Genomic DNA, 16,446 nt, shown 5'->3' with positions numbered 1-16,446 from the left:
CCAAAGTTTACAAGGGAAAGCAAACTTTTTACGCTGATTCATTCCAAATTACGCCGAGGTCACTAAAGGTTTTACACGGTTGTTGAAACAGAATGCTCAATTCTTTTGGGACGATATTGCCAAACAATCTTTTGATGCACTTAAACGCGCATTGACCCATGCACCGTTGTTGCATCCTCCCAACTACAACCAGGACTACTTCTTATACCTCGCAGCTTCGCATTCCACCATTGGAATGGTGTTAGTTCAAGAAGATGACTTCAGAGTGGAACATGTGATATATTATCTTAGTAGGACATTAAACCCCACTGAGCTAAAATATTCGCATGTGGAGAAATTGGCCCTGGCAGCCGTTCAAGCTATCCAGCGTTTTCATCACTACATTCTTCTCTGTAAAACTACAGTCATTTCGGATTGCAACCCTATGATTTATATTTTTAAAAAACAACTGCTAGGGGGCAAGTACTCTAAATGGATCGTTATCCTCCAAGAGTTCGACTTGGAGTTTGAGAAGTCCAAGTCTAAGAAATCCTTAGTTTTTGCGGAATTGATGTGTGATTTCCCCCGTGCTGACACAGAAACTGTGGCAGAGGAGTCCATTGCGGACGAATCTTTGTTTCTTATCAGTACTTTAGATCCGTGGTACGGGGATATAATCATCTATGTCCAAACCGAAACCTTTTGGCCTGAAGCTTCAAAGTCGGAACGTCGAAAAATTCGGTTTCAATCCCAGCAATACAAGATTACTGGAGATACACTTTATCGTCGGGGGCCAGACTTAGTTTTTCGACGTTGCTTAACTCACGAAGAGGCTGAGAGGGTTTTGAATGATTGTCACTCTGGAGCATGTGGCGGTCATATGTCTAGGTATGCCACAGCTCAGAAGGTGTTGCGCGCTGGCTATTTCTGGCCGTCCATGTTTAAAGATTGTATCATTGCGGTCTGGAAGTGCCACAACTGTCAAGTGTTTGATCGCAAGATGCGCGCACCACCTGCTCCTCTCCATCCTATAATTGCCATTGGTCCTTTCGCCAAATGGGGTATCGATTTTATTACTTGTAACCCTCACTCGGCCGGGGGGCATGCGTATATCAGCCTCGCGGTTGATTATTTTACTAAATGGGCCGAGGCGATGCCTACATTCGACGCAAGCGGCAGAACAGCTACAGTTTTCGTATTCAATCATATTATAACTAGGTTTGGTGTCCCACAAGCAATCATCACTGACCATGGGAGCCATTTTCGAAACATCATGATGACTGAGCTTACAAGCCAGCTTGGTTTATGCCACGATAGCTCTACTCCTTATTATCCGCAAGCCAACGGTTTGGTTGAGTCTATCAACAAAGTTCTGGTTATCATGATCCGACGAACCATTGGTATTCATCGGTCAAATTGGCACAACATGTTGTTTTCAGCACTATGGGCATACCGAACCTCAGTGAAAACTTCAACAGGGTTCACTCCTTTCCAGCTAGTTTATGGCTTGGAAGCTGTGTTACCCATTGAATGCGAAATCCCATCACTTCAAATGGCTGTCGAATTACTCCCAGCTACTTCCGAAGAGGAGAAACGTTTATTATACTTAGCTCAGTTAGATGAGACTCGACGTGACGCTGCATTGGCAATCGAGACTCACGCGAAGCGAATGAAAGCTCAGTATGATACAAATGTGACCCCTCGAAGTTTTTCAGAGGGAGACCTAGTGCTATTATATGATCAAGCTAACGATAAGCTAGGTGCTGGAAAATTCGTTCCTATGTGGCATGGACCCTACATTGTAAAGCAAAAGCTAGCAAAAGGGGCCTATGAGCTGGTAGATTTTGATGGGGACTCTTTAGGTAAACCCAGAAATGGACTTTACCTTAAGAGGTATTATGCTTAAATGATGGGTATGGAGAATGTTAGTTAGGTTAGGTTTTCTTTCTAGCTAGTATGTTTGTTAGTTTAGTCAGTGTGCTTAGCTTAGAAAGTGTGTTTTTCGTCGTTATTATGGCTTATCTTGGTTTTACTCTTGATATTGCAGATGTCGACGCCTCTCCAAACATACATCGGATTTGCTGATGGTGCTTGTCGTAGTACACGGAATATCTCTTCCGCAGCTTGGGTTATCTATTCGCCCTCTGACGATTTAGTTTCTATGCATGGGGTAAGCCTCGGTCAAACGACGAACAACATTGCAGAATACAGTGCAGTGGTTGAATTATTATCTAAATCTATTTCATTTGGAATTCCACGTTTGATAGTGAGGTTAGATTCTGAACTTGTTGTATTACAGCTTAATAGAGTATATGCCATTAGAAATCCTGTGTTATTAAGGTTGTTTTTGAGAGTGCGTTTCTTGGAACGTGAATTTGATTACATTGAATATCAGCATATTCCAAGGTCTTTAAATACATTAGCAGATGCAATTGCTTCTCGAATGTTGGACAGACATTTACGATAATCATGCAAGTAAATTTAAAAACATTTCATCACATATGTTAAACAAGATAAGCCGGTAATAATGATATATATATAGATAGGAGTGTGTCAAAAAATATACATCGTCTTCGATCATAGGTTGAAAAACACCTTATGATCGGCAAAAATGATAAGTACAAAAAGCCAAAAATGTCATATGTGTCTACAAAAGTGACTAGCCAATCACTGGTGGTGCTCTCTATACGAGACCACTGCCCGCGCTACCCTACACAAGAACCTCCTAAAAGGTCCTGGGACTGAAACCACATAGCGTTGAAGTCGAATAGGAATATCACCCATGGTGGTCTCTAGTATATCCGCTGTCAGACGCTCTAGATCCTGTTCCAGCTCGGCTAAGGTCTCTGCGGCCGCATCCTGTGGGGCTGGTGCTGGTACAGCTGGTACTCTCCTCTCAAAAGCCCGGAGGTTGGCTGGACGCCGTGGACCTACATCTGCAATTTGAAAATTTGTGCTGTCAGTTTGAGGCGATATATATAAAAACAAAAAAATATATATAATTTGAAAACTTGTGAAAAATGAAATACCTCTGTCGTCCAACTGTTCTCCCTGTTGAAGAACCATGTCCGGATCATTCCGAAAATCCATTCCGGCATAAGGAAAGTCCTGAATAGCAAAGACCTGACTCTCTAGCCAGTGAAAGTAACCATCAGGAAATCGAACAACTGTTGCGCCCTCATCAGGATGTCGGGCCATTACCGCAACCCATCTCGTCAACTTAGGCTCCCGAGGCGCCCCAACTGGAACTGTAAGATGTTGGGGGACCAGCATTGGAACTCTCTCTAGGGAAAAGCTGACAACTATAGGCCCATATCCAAAGGTCTTCAGTTGCCCTCTCTTTGCCCTGGTTAGTTGGCCCTTCAAATTAGCCAACACAGCATCACACCAGTTGAAAATGGTGCCATGGAAACAGTCTATAGCCATCCGCATTTGGGACCCGGTGGCTTGGTGCAAAGCGGTCGCGCCGCAAAGTCTGGTAACAGTAAAGGCTATCACCATAAGTTCAGGTCGGGATATGTACTTGATTTCTATCCCTTTCTCATGGTTTTGGTTGTTTCACCACTCTAGTTGGAGACTAGCAAGGGATTGGCCACCCGGCCTAGTCCCGAATAGAGAATGTTGCTCGCCCCTGTTAGGCAAGCCAGTGAGAAAATATATGTAGGAGGGCTCTCATAAATAGATTGCTTGAGATGTAGCCGTAAAAATACCCAGTCACCTACATCAAAAATTCTTTCATTCCAACATTGATCTCCCTGTTGTTTCATTTGATTCTACACCAAAGTGGTGTTATCATTTAAAAGTCGGAGAACTTGTTGTTGATGCTCGATGTGATATTTCACTACTTGAATCTTTTTCTTCTTGATATGTCCTTATATCTTGAGAGTTTGAGGAGTGGTAATTTGTTCCAATGCATTATGAGATATGGTGAGATTCATTTCTTGATGCTCAATGTGATTTTTCACTTCTTGAACATTTTTCTTCTTGATATGTCCTTCTATCTTGAGAATTTGAGGAGTGGTAATTCTTGCCAATCCTTTACAAGATATGGTCTGATTCATTTCTTCTTTAACTGGGGTTGGTTCTTGGTGTATATCCTCTTGTTTTGACATCTCTTGATCCTTTTCTTCCTCCTCTTCACAATCTATGTAAAATAATTTCTTCTCAACACACTTATGACCTTTAGTGTATTTTCTATCACAATTGTAACAAAGCCCTTTTTCTCCATTTTATTCCAATTGTTGTGGTGTAAACCTTGTAGGTTGTGGAAGGATAGGAGAAGAAACACTTTCATATTTATAGTTGCGAGTGGTAGGATTCCTTATTTCCATAATTTCACTTTCAATTTTTCTTTCCAACCTGAATGCCTTCTCCAATGAATCAGGTTCCCAAAGACGAACCTCATGTTGAATGTTATCCTTTAAAGTCCCTATGAAGACATCAATAATTTACTTCTCTGAAATATCATTTACCCTTATATTCAATTTTGGGAAGTCCTTAATGTGCTCTTCCATTGAACCCTTTTGTTTGAGATTTATCAATTGGATAAAGAAACTGTTGCTCTTTGTGTCCTCATAATGTGCTATCATTTCCTCCTTGAAAATTGACCAAGTGACAAGTGGTTTATGAGAACAAAGCCCTTTTTACCATAAAAAATGATTCGATTCTAAATATAAAGATGCAATATGTACCTTTTGTAATAGTTGTACATTAATTAGATCAAAATATTGTTTCATCTGGAGTATCCAATTTACTAGATCCTTGCCATCAAACTTCCTCATATCACATTTTATTTATTTTAGGAGTTCGATCTTGAAACGACTGTAACTCTTTAATTTTGGATCTCCAAGGTCTAAAATTGTGACTTGTAGTATCCCTTTGGGTCCTCTTTCCAATTCCACCAGTCTGATTGCAATTTGATTCTCCAAGAAATAGCTATGCCCATTCTCCCAAGGTGACCTTCTTATATGTTGGCATTATGATACAAGTGTTGTCCTTGATGGCAACTCACTCACAGGTCAATTCAGTTTTGGTAAATGGCAACTCATGGTACAACAGGTATATTTAGAGGTTACAGGGAAATAATACAGAAGAATAGGAAGATGGAACTAAGGTCTAATGATCAGAATAAAGAAGGTAAAGGAAAAAGCTCATACACACTGGTCCACTTAGTCAAAACATTGTATACACGTTATTCCACATAACAAAAAGAGCGTATGCGTATACACGCACTCCCACAGAAATAAAAGTGCATACATGTTTGGAAAACCTAGGTTTTGGTCCTAGGTATTTGGTCTGAGGTATTTGGTTTGTGATATTGACCCTAGGTGTTTGGTCCAAGGTATTTGTCCTAAGTGGTTTTGGGCCAAGGTATTGAAAAAGGTCCTAAAGCTATATAAGGAGGAGAAGATCATAAGGCCAAGTGTGCAAGTGTATGGGTTTCTAAGAAATACTTCTACCTGAAGTATATTTTATGTTGCAGGGGCTATGTTTGTGATTTGATCCAAAATAATCTGTGCACCTTGAATTCAATGTTGGATCAGGATCATGAGACCTAAAGTGACTTATTATTGGATGATCTGATATTGGTTGGGCTAGATCTGACTGTGTACACCTGTTTTATTATTTAAATTTCATTATCTGGGTTTGTTTGAAGTTTAGAAGTGCAGCAAAGTTATGAGTTGATATTTGCAGATATGTGCGCAGGTTCATCTCTTCAAAAGTGTGTGTACATGCATCTTGTACTCTTCAAAATAGCGTGTACAAAAGAAAAGCTTCTTTTTCAGATTTGATTGATATATTTGATCAAATTCTATTGTTTTATTGCTATCTATCAATGAAGTCTCCTTAGATCTGAATGTAAAACTAAATGCAAAAGGAGGCTAGTATTTGATTGATTGATTGTATAAGTGAGAAGAAGTGATCTCTGTCGCTGCCTATCTAAAGTTATGTAAGTTGACAATAGATATTCAGTATATTACTAGTTGGTATAGACTTGATTCAAAAGTTTATGTTTGCAGTAGTTTTGAAGGTATACACAGGTTTGATTACCATAAACTGCAAACATAAACTTTTGAGTTCAGCTAAGTAGTGTATACACTCTGATGCATGGTTTTTGAAGTTACAGTTGGTTTTGAATGATGATGCAGGTTCCTGGGTTTAGCACAATATTCTGGTATCAGTGATCTAATTGTTCAGATTAACTGAATGTTGGTTGATGCGGTTTAAGTTTAAAAGTTTTTGATGGGTCCAGTATGAAAATTGGATGAAACGTGGCCTTGATATTGTGGTGTTGTGATCCATGAGTATACAGTCTGAAAATTCATGAAACATGGTCCCTAGAGGAAGAAAGAAGGTTGTAACCTTCTGTAGGTCGATGCCTACAAAATAGTAAACAAATTGGCTTGTACAAGAGATAGGGGGTTGCAACTCCCTTCCAGTACAAGCTGGAAAATGAGAGAAGGTTGTAGCCTTCTGCAGGTGGGTGCCTACGTACTGGTATGAGTCTATACCAGTAAAACATTGTAAACAGATTTTCTTATTATTAAAAGAAGACAGAGATGACATCAGCAGGTGGTTTTCACCCACATTGGGTTTCCACCTTAAATCTTGGTGTTCATGTGTGTTACTTATGTGTGATGCTTTATTATGCTTTTACTGCACTATCTAATAAGTTACTAATGTACTGGTTTAATATCAACACATGATAAATTGTCTAAATCAAAAGTTCTCTATTCATACGTTGGTTTCTCTAATCACAGTTGCATGTACACGCTAGTTCACTTCACTGAAGTGGCATATATAAAACTTTTTGGAAAATAAAATTATTGATCTGATAATACTGATTCACCCCCCTCTCAGTATTATTTCTGACATTATATACTTTTTCAGTAGAGCGAACTTGTATGAAGTGCCACGTGTTACTGGTTCGACCTTTGGATCTGAAAAATCTACACAAATAACTACAGTCTATCCTCTTTTTGTACCTTCTGATGAAATTTCAATATGATTCTCAAAGAAAATGTTATGAAGATTTTCCCAAGGTCATCTGTTTGGAATGTAATTCGGGAGTCTGCAAAACCCTAAATTCCTCAGATCATATATTTGAAAATATAGTGACACAAGATCTAAAATTTGGGCCCAAGCTTCACCACTATGTCGGCACAAATGGGTTTTTATTGTAGAGTCTGAACCTTCGTATAAAAGAAATGATAGCTAAAATTCCACGATGACCTATTTGACATGGAATTCTAAAGCTTGAAAAACCCTACTTTCCTCAGATCATATCTCCGAAAATATAGCGAGACAAGATCTAAAATTTGGACCTGATATTCAAAATGATTTTAGATCAAATTGTTTTTTTCTTAGCTTTTGAAACTTAGTAGCAAAAATGTTATATCGAAAATGCCACAATGACCTTTTTGGAGCTGCAAAACCCTAGAATCCAAAGCTCTCATACCAAATGTTATGAAACACAAAAACATAGAAAAGATAGATCGATGCCTTAGAAAGTAGCCTCTTTGAAGGGGCAACCTCCTTTACATTACACAAATGAACAATTCTTGGATGATACAAACGATAAGACCTCCTTTCTATATAGAGGAGTCTAATGGCTCATAATGTAATCAGAGCTGCATAACAATAATAATGTAAGGGTACAACAATAATAATAGTGGGCTTCTATGGGGCACAATAATAACAATATGGGGACTACATGGGAACAACAATATAATAAGGGGGTTGCACTAATAACAATAAGGGGGTTTTTCTATAGAAAAGCACATATGCACGCAAGTTTCCTTAAGTGAATTGGCATATATATTTTTGCATTTGAATTATCAAGGTTACAGTTGATTCTGTGTGTTGATGCACTATTCTGAGTTCAGTTCTGTGTATTTTTTACAATCATCTAACTATTCTAGTTGATTGGTTGAGTTTTAATTAAGTGTCAATTGATTGGGTTTCAATGATTGGTATATTCATTTGTGTCAAAGGTTGATGATTGTATTACAGTGATGAGATACAATTTGATTGTTGAGCCTATGTATTGATATTGGATCCAGTGTGAAAAATTATGAAATGTGGTGCACGGATGTTGTTGAGGGTTGGAGCATTCACTGAGGAAGTCGAAGCTTCCTACCAGTAATAGCCGGTAATCAGATTAGGGGGTTGGATCTCCTTCCAATAGGAGATGAAGAATGAATGAAGGATGTAGCCTTCTGTAGGTGGGTTCCTACGTACTGGTATGAGTCTGCACAAGTACAAGGTTGTAATTTTTTATTTTTTTTTAAGAATTTAGAGACAACAACAACAACAGGTGGTGTTTTCCCACATTGGGTTTCCACCTTAAATCTTGGTGCTCATGTGTGTTGCTTATGTGTGATGGTTTATTTTTTTCTTACCATGTTGTTGGGAAAAGTATCCAATACGGAATGACCCTATCCCACTCTAAGGGTGATAGTACCTCAGCAACAATCAAAGCAAAGCTATTCGAGATTACTTCTTTATGAGATGTAAAAGAGGGGAGAAAGAGATCCACTAACCGTTGTCTTCTGCTAATGATTGATCCAATCTTCTCTCTTTGTTGCTTGCTCCCAGCTCCTTGCTCTTTCACTGGCCCAGCTACACCAAGATCCTGCAAAATAACAAGAGATGGAAACTACAAGAATCATACATTCATAATTGATTCAAGGATTAGAATAAATCAAATATACAAGTATCAATACGCCATTGAGACACATGCATATAGAAGAACCTCAGATGCTTTATTAATGGAATAAGTAAAGTTCAGGAAGTAATACAACCATAAAAGGCCCAATCCAGCATCACCTCCCAGCAGAAATAAATCTCCTCTTCACCTCCTTCAATAAAATCACCCAATAGTTCTATACTCAAACCAACAGCACTTCCTTACATTCACAAGATTCCAGCCTCCTTAGACCTCATGAGAGAGCTCTATATATAGGAGTTTTGGAGAAAGGATGAGTCAGCTTGAGGCTGGCATGAAGCTGACTAGTGTCCTCTCCCACTTCAGTTATTCTTCAGTTCTTGAGTCCACTTGGAGGTTCTTGCTTCCACTTGGAGATCTAGACCCTCTTACTCATCACTAGGCGAATTCCCTGATCCAAGTGTCATTTTGGAAGCTTCCTGGGCATTGACACCTTGAGGAATGACTGTGCCACTTGGCCAATCTCGCCCAGCGCAGGTAGTCTTCATTAAAGTTGACATTCAGCGCAGGTACAGAGTGGAGCAGTTGACATTCAGCGCAGATGCTCAATGGAGCAGTTGACATGATCCAGAATTAGCTTGTTTTTGAGTGTTTTCAGGTGGAGAACTGATATTTAGTGTTGTGGTTTGCTGACCTTGTTCCTCTAGGGGTAGGAACAACATGTTTAGCGACTTTGGATCCCTTAGATTATTGACATTTCATGCTTCATGATGTAAGGCACAAAAATGTCTATAACAGTTGCCCCCTAAAGTATGAGGTCGTTTATCGGGTGAAATGCTTTATCAGGAGGATCCGAAGTTCATTCAATCGCTGAGAGGTGACCTGTAATAAAATCCAATACAATACATTATTTTTCATTCTGCTTTCATGATCTAGCTGAGGCGGGCATTCCCATGCTCAGCTTTATAAATTCATTTTGGTACATAGAACAGACGATCGTCTGATGGTAGACTGATAATTCTCTGCTGAAATTATCATCCTTTGAGTAGGATGATCATCTGCTGCAATGACGTACATGTCAAATGTTTTTATATTTCCTGAATATATATCGCAGCCCGGATGGATGAAACTAGATCCGGGATCTTCAAACTCGTTTGATCTTCACTCTAAGTACAAGTCGATCCATGTGAGAATTGCGCTGAAGTCGAACATGGAAAGACATCACTTGATTACCGGTCAATAATGTAAACCGTTAACAAGCGCGAGAGGAATCACCGATAATGATAATGACCCTCAAGGTACTGCAGTACAATTCATGTGGTGTGAATAAAGGACTTGGCGTCGAACACCATGCAAAATCTTCTGGTCAAAGGTCATTAATGTATACCTGTCGCCGGAAGTGAGAAACTTGCCATTGAGGCATGCAAGCTTCAAAGTACTGAGGGGGGTGTTCCTAGATCAGCTTCTTGGATAATGAGCTGAAGTCGACAAGAAGTGATCCGTCAAAGGAGGGCCTTAATGAATCCCACCTCAGTGACACGGAACGGAGCTAATGATTTTAGTGGAGGTGAAAACAATCTGTGAAATATGATTCAGGGTGGCGATCATGGGTGGATGAAGGATAATGTATGGCAGTGGATGGGACACGGTTGACTCTTTCTGAACAACATCTCTTGAACATATAACGACACTGATGCGATGGATCGGTAGCATTACCCCAAATGTGGATGGTTTGGCGAGGACCATGGTGATGAGACCGGTGAATGAAACAACCCAACCCGATGTGATACGGAGGAAAAGTGTCATGTTCAAGAGCGACTTGCTACCATTAAAGCTTTGAGGTTCTCCCAGTTTTTCCCCAGTCATTTCTGACCAGTACCTCTTTATTTTTGTCAAGCTTGAGGAGGATAACATATGCTTGTTCTATAACCTGCCCTTCAGGCAAGCCCATCGCTATGTTTTAACGAGCCTAGCGATAGGGAAACTCGTTCTCGTCTAAAGACAAGTTTGTCGCTATTTAATCATTTTAACGAGTCTAACGACAAGGAAAACTCGGTCCCTTTCATTTTTAGAGAGTCTGAAAAGGTACAGAAAGTTAACTCCAAAATTCCTTTTTCGTCATCTAATCCCTTAAGTCCGAAAAAGTATAAAACAATACAGAAGGGATGAGTTTTCGATAACTTTAACGAGCCGAATAAAACAAGCGCTCGACCTTTTTGTGCAATAATCCCTCAGGTCCAAGAAGATTAAAATCTAGAGGAGGGATAGCACTTCTGGTCAATTTAACGAGCTGGAAGGCCAAAACTCGGGAAACTTTTCATATTTTACGAGTCAAGAGAAAAGAGCTCAAAGAAGACTCGTCTTTTGAGGAACGAGTGATAAACAGGGATAGCATCAGATTCCAGGTACATGTTGGAATTTTCCAATCACGGCAGTGTCACAAGGATGGCTAGGTGAAATCACTCTTCGCAGCTGTTCCTCAAAATAGGTAAACAATCATATGGAGGTGAACGATTGGCCAAATGGAATGGAGGTGACGGGTGCAAACACGACCAAGGCTTTTTATGGCTAATAAATTTACGATCACAATGGTTATTTACCAGGGTATGTTCATTTTTTAATGAGCTTGACTGCTCAATCTTATGTTTATTTTTTAACGAGCATGAACTATGTGCTAAAACTGCTCGGATCTCGCTTTTCTATTTTTTAACGAGCATAAATTCCGCGGTAAAACTGCTCGATTTTATGGTCAAATTTTGATTTTTTACCATTACTAGCTTTTCTCTTTTCAAGTATAGTATTGCATTTTCAATTGCTGCAACAAACTTTGTTAGAAATGAATAATATTTGCATGAAAATTAGATTATAACCCTAATATTTCACTTTGAACTACGTAAAAAGCCATTAAAAGGTGTTTTTACCTCTCATTTACCATTTCATTTGTATTTGGTTTGTTGGAGCTCTGGAGGTGCCTCTTCTTCCTTGATTTTCACCAGCTGATTCCGGGAGATTCTGTGGACGATTTTCGGCGCCGTCTAGACCAGGTAGGAGCTAAACCCTAGCTCTTTCTTTTCATGGTTTCATTTTCCAGTTTTAGGCCTGTTTTTCAGTGTTTCTGAGCCCCAGGGGTTTTGCAAAAATGCCCTAGCTTCAGCGCAGGTTCCCCTTTCGAAACCTGCGCTGAATGTCAAGCTGCCTTAAGGCAGCCTGACCTTCAGCGCAGGAGGGATACTCTCTGCCTGCGCTGGGCTCAGAAAACTGAGTTTTCAGGTCATTTTTTGATGATTTTTCGCCAGTTTTTCATCAAAATCAGGAACTTACTCCTTCTTTGTTTGCTTTGCAGGGAACTTTGAACAAAATGTCCCTTACATGGCGAGAACGAGAACATGAAGAGGAGGACATGATTGCCCTCCATGACCCGGTCACGGTGAACGCTCTGCGGAACTGTGGCCTGCTGAATTTCTTCCGTATCTCTAGCATGAGAGCACAGATTTCTTTGCTGCAGTATATGCTTGATGCTTGGGATCCTGTTAACCAAGTATTCCAGATTAGGGGAAAGTCCATCCCCTTGACCATAGAGGACATGTACTTCTTGACTAGGTTGTCAAGACGAGGTGCCCCCATTTCCTTGTCAGGTACGGCCCGGGGGACTGATTCCACCAGAGATTATGTCCGCCAGTATTGCAGGGAAGGTTCTCAGCCGAGCAGAGATGGCAATATTGTTATCCGTGAGATTACTGACAGGTCTCTCAGGTCCATTCTGTATACCATTGGTAGGATGGCCGATAGCGCAGCTCTACATGTTGCCAACAGATCTTATATGCAGCACGCCTTGGAGTGTCTCCAACCGAAAATATTCAACTGGTGTGATGCAGTACTTGTTCAGATGAAAAGTCAATTGACCAAGGTAAAGGACAGGAAGCTGAAGAACTTTGGATTGGGTTCTATTCTGACTACCTTCGCCTTGGAGAAAATCCCACTAATGCAGCCTCAGTACATCATACTCGACTTGCCTTCTCCGACCGAGCCACGCATGCAGAGGTGGGTCGAACACATGTCCAGGCATGCTGGTCAACCTCAAATTACTTTTCTGAGGCCTTCTTTAGGTGGTTCGAGCGCCAGGAGATGGCGTTTTCTGAGTATCCATATGTGGGTATGGATTTCCGAGGTGATCCGGATTTGGTGTTACCGGATGGCGAACAGTGGGGCACCATTGGTAAACTCTTTGACCATATTACTATTTACTGTTCTTATTTATAATGTTGTTGTGCTTTATTCTATCAAGACTTTTAATTGTACTCTTGGGTGCATGCAGATATTGGTCTTGTTCGTCCAGCAGTTCGTCCGAGACCGCTAGTTGCTGCCCCGGCAGTGGAGCCTGCTAGGAGAGTTGTTATTCGCGACCTTGACGATACTGAGACCCTTACAGCTGTGCAGGAGCAGGTTGAGAGCCTTACTCGTGGTCTTCTGAATGTACAGATTGACGAGTTACCTTTACAGCTGCAGCAGCATACTATCAGTGTGCCTAGACGATGGACTCGTCTCTTGCGCATGATTGCACAGGCCGTGACGTACTATCATGAGCACCACTAGGCTAGGGTGCCCCCTAGCATCTTTTGAGTTTTTAGGTCATATGACCAATTTTGTCTTGGTTACAGAACATTATGTATGAACTATATAAACAGCTTATATATATTTTGATTTTCGAGTTTTATTCTGGTTGATTTATGAGATCCATATGTACAATCTTTGATGATGTGTCCTTTTTATAAATGTTGCAAATGTCTATCTAACACATATTTTGCTAATGAGTCAGTTAATGTGTTTAAGTTTCTTGAAATATGTTGATATTGAATTGAATCAAATCGTCTTTCCAAGATCTTAACCCTTAGGAACATGCGATAAATAGCTGGATTGCGAACAGAATATATACCATTGAGTTGTAGTATTACGAGTTGTGAGTCTAGCCTGACAATTAGTCGGCGTATGCCACGTGTGATGGCATCAGAGAGTAGTTCTATCAACGCGCTATACTCAGCGATGTTATTCGTTGATTGCCCAATACATACACCTCTGAAACTTACTAACTCGCCGCTTGGATCAAAAATGGCCCAGGCTGCGGAGGATAGGTTCCGCGAACTACGACTCGCTCCGTCGGCATATCCAACACATGTCTCCAGAAGGTTCGACATCTGAAATAAATGAAAAAGGTGGATCACTCGACCAGAACAAATACTTTAGCGAAAACAAAATACAACAAAAGCATGCAGGTTACTATTTAAGCATAGTAACGCTTGAGGTACAGCCCGTTACGGGGCTGCGCCAGTGGAATTCCGTCGTAATCCATTAACTCGTAGGCTCCTTTTGCTAACACCCTTTTAACAATATAGGGGCCCATCCATAAGGATTTGAACTTTCCTGCTCCCAATTTATCGGATTCTTGGTCATAAAGTAAGACCAAATCACCTTCTGAGAAGACACGGGGTTTGACATTTTTATCGAACTAGGCCTTGACTCGTTTCTTATGGGCTTCGTTAGCCAAAGCGGCATCACGACGGGTTTCATCCAATTGGATTAATTCCAAGAAACGAGCCTCTTCCTCTGAAGTTTCGGGGAGAAGGTCGATTGCGAGTTTAAGCGACGAAATTTCGCACTGGATCGGCAAGACTGCTTCCAGGCCATACACCAGTTGAAAAGGTGTGAACCCGGTTGCGTTCTTTACCGACGTTCGGTAAGCCCACAAGGCTGAGTACAGGATTAGGTTCCATCTTCTTTTATGAACCCCGATCATCCTTTGCAACATACGCTTCAGGACCTTGTTGATTGCTTCAACTTGTCCGTTGGCTTGCGGATAATATGGGGTAGAGCTGTCGTGAGATAGCCCTAGTTTGGCAGCTAATTCGACCATCATGTGATTGCGAAAATGCGACCCATGATCTGTAACTATAGCCTGTGGTACGCCGAACCTGGCGACTACATGATTGAAAAAGAAAAGGGCAGTTGTTTCACTAGTGTTATCCAATGTAGGCATCGCCTCGGCCCATTTGGTAAAATAGTCAACAGCGACTATAATATACCCATGCCCCCCGGTCGAGGTGGGGTTACATTGCATGAAATCGATGCCCCACTTGGCGAAGGGCCCAACAGCAACTATCGGCTGTAAAGGTGCGGGCGGTCGTCTGGTTTTGCTATCAAAAATTTGACAAGCATGGCAACTTCTGACTGCGGTTATGCAATCTTTGAACATGGTTGGCCAGAAGTATCCTGCTCGTAAGATTTTTTGTGCTGTTGCATATCCAGACTGATGCCCCCCACACGCACCTGAATGACACTCATTCAGGGCTTTTTCGGCCTCCTCATGGGTAAGGCACCTCCTCAGAACTGTATCGATACCACGACAGTAAAGTGTATCACCGACGATCATGTAGTCTTTTGCTTGGTATCGTATACGTTTTTGTTCGGAGCGAGAGGTGTTAGGCCTGAATTTTTGGGTTTGGAGATAAACTATGATATCTCCATACCACTCATCACTTACAGATATCAGAAACAAACTTTCGTCCACGATTGACTCTTCTGATGTTTCATTGTTGGACAACGATGGGAGATCGCACAATAATTCTGCGAAAACTAGAGCTTTCTTTGACTTGGATTTTACAAATTCCAGATCAAACTCTTGAAGGATCGCTATCCATTTTGAATATTTGCCCCCCAGCAACTGTCGTGACAGTATATAAGTCATGGGGTTGCAATCTGACAAGATGGTAGTTTTCCGAAAGAGGACATAATGTCGAAACCTTTGAATCGCTTGAACAGCTGCAAGCGCTAGTTTTTCAACATAAGAATATTTACTTTCTGTATCGTTTAAGTTTTTACTTAAATAATAGATAGGATGTTCAATTCCATCGACTTCTTGAACTAAAACCATTGCAATGGTTGTATCCGCTGCAGCCAGATACAGGTTAAAATCTCTTTGATAGTCTGGGGCGTACATTAATGATGCTTTTACTAGACAATCTTTCAGAGCATCAAAGGAAGCTTGTGCCACCTGGTCCCAGAGAAAAGGTACATCCTTTTTCAAAAGACAAGTATAACCCTTAGCAAGTTCTGCGTAATTTGGAATGAACCTCCTCAGAAAGTTTGCTTTCCCTTGGAGTTTCTGAATCTGAAGCAAATTTGAAGGTGGAGGCAAATTAATGATTGCCTGAACCTTGCAGGGGTCGAGACGAATCCCATCTTTAGAGACTACAAAGCCAAGTAAACGACCAGAACCGACGCAAAACACACATTTGTGTGGATTGAGTCTTATCTTGTAGTGTTGGCAACGTAGAAAAATCGCTCTTAAATACTGCGGATGATCAGTCCGCTTTCGCGAATGAGCCGGAAGATCGTTGAGATAAGTTTGAACAATGTTCTTGATGTCATGGAAGGCATAATTCATTGCCCTCTGAAACGTCGCCCCTGCGTTCTTTAAACCAAAGGGTAATTTTCGATAAGCGAATGTGCCCCACGGACAAATAAATGCAGTCTTTGACTGGTCCTGTGGGCGGATATTTATTTGATTATACTCGGAAAATCCATCCATAAATGAAAAGATTTCACATCCGGCGCATTCATCAATTATCTGGTCGATGAAGGGTGTAGGGTAGTTGTCCTTCGGACAAGCTTGGTTTACATCCCTATAATCAACACACACTCTAATCGTCCCTTGTTTTTTCATAACAGGGACAATATTCGATACCCAATCGGTTAGAGGAACCGGGTAGATGAATCCAGCATGGAGAAGTTTTTCAACTTCTGCC

The sequence above is a fragment of the Pinus tabuliformis genome, chromosome 6 (genome assembly GCF_031772625.1).
Source record: "Pinus tabuliformis cultivar Carrire ecotype Pingquan chromosome 6, CPIR1, whole genome shotgun sequence".
NCBI lineage: Eukaryota > Viridiplantae > Streptophyta > Pinopsida > Pinales > Pinaceae > Pinus > Pinus tabuliformis.
Note: the sequence above shows the minus strand (reverse complement) of the source record.